The sequence below is a fragment of the Hylaeus volcanicus genome, chromosome 9 (assembly GCF_026283585.1).
Source record: "Hylaeus volcanicus isolate JK05 chromosome 9, UHH_iyHylVolc1.0_haploid, whole genome shotgun sequence".
In the NCBI taxonomy this organism is placed as follows: Eukaryota; Metazoa; Arthropoda; class Insecta; order Hymenoptera; family Colletidae; genus Hylaeus; species Hylaeus volcanicus.
The window spans coordinates 844,906-845,977 of NC_071984.1; the positions used below are offsets into that span (position 1 = coordinate 844,906).

The following is a 1,072-nucleotide window of genomic DNA, read 5'->3' on the forward strand; positions in this document are numbered from 1 at the left end:
GTAAACTTTGAATCTGATACCAGAATTGCAAAATTCAAAATGGCGGACCCAATATGGCCGACATGTAAAGTTTACATGATAATGAACGAATTTAAAGTTCTCACAGGCGCGATGTCGTCTTTGAATAATTGTTCGATGAAGATAATTAAACAGCTTGCACCAGACTAAACCATTCTACGAATCTACATACTACCAGGAATTATCATTCGAATTTTTAATACTCCACTACTATAAACGCCTTACCTACGTCTCGAGAGTCGCATACAAAAGAGCTACTTCAGACGGTTCTCTTATTTCCTTTCCAGAATGTTTAGACACGTAATTGAAAAATTTTATGTTAATATCTCCTTAACAAAGCCTCGGATAACATTTTCGCTAAGGGAAAAATTGTTTCAAATCACCTCCCGAACCACCACTTTCAAGGTGTTATAACATTTTTGGGACAGCTTGTATACCTAGCTTCTCTATAAAAATATTCATTATTATTTTTAATAATACATTTTCTATCTATGTAGAGTAATGTCATGTTAGGCGCAAAAATTTGTCCACGATAAGTGCTTACTTATATACCCAGCTTTCTTATAAGAATATTCATTATTATTTTTAATAATACATTTTCTATCTATGTAGAGTAATGTCACGTTAGGCGCAAAAATTTGTCCACGATAAGTGCTTACTTATATACCTAGCTTTCTTATAAGAATATTCATTATTATTTTCAATAATACATTTTCTATCTATGTAGAGTAATGTCAGGTTAGGCGCAAAAATTTGTCCACGATAAGTGCTTACTTATATACCTAGCTTTCTTATAAGAATATTCATTATTATTTTCAATAATACATTTTCTATCTATGTAGAGTAATGTCAGGTTAGGCGCACAAATTTGTCCACGATAAGTGCACAGTATACCTCTCGAGTAGTCGAGTTCGACCGCCGAATTTCGTATATCCTCTAACGTTTGCCGCCCGAGTTTCGTATATTCTTTGATGTTTGCCGCCGAGCGTCGAACTTAGACAAGAACGACGAGTAAAGAGTAGGAGGAAGCGAAAACACCGAGGTATATCGGTGA

General features: G+C 34.6%; 1 protein-coding gene across 1 annotated transcript in view; it reads right to left on the bottom strand.

Annotated features, from left to right (window-relative positions):
• LOC128881761 (sialin) overlaps positions 1–1,072 on the bottom strand; it is an 18,095-nt gene that overhangs the window by 9,792 nt on the left and 7,231 nt on the right. The gene's annotated exons all lie outside the window — the stretch shown is intronic.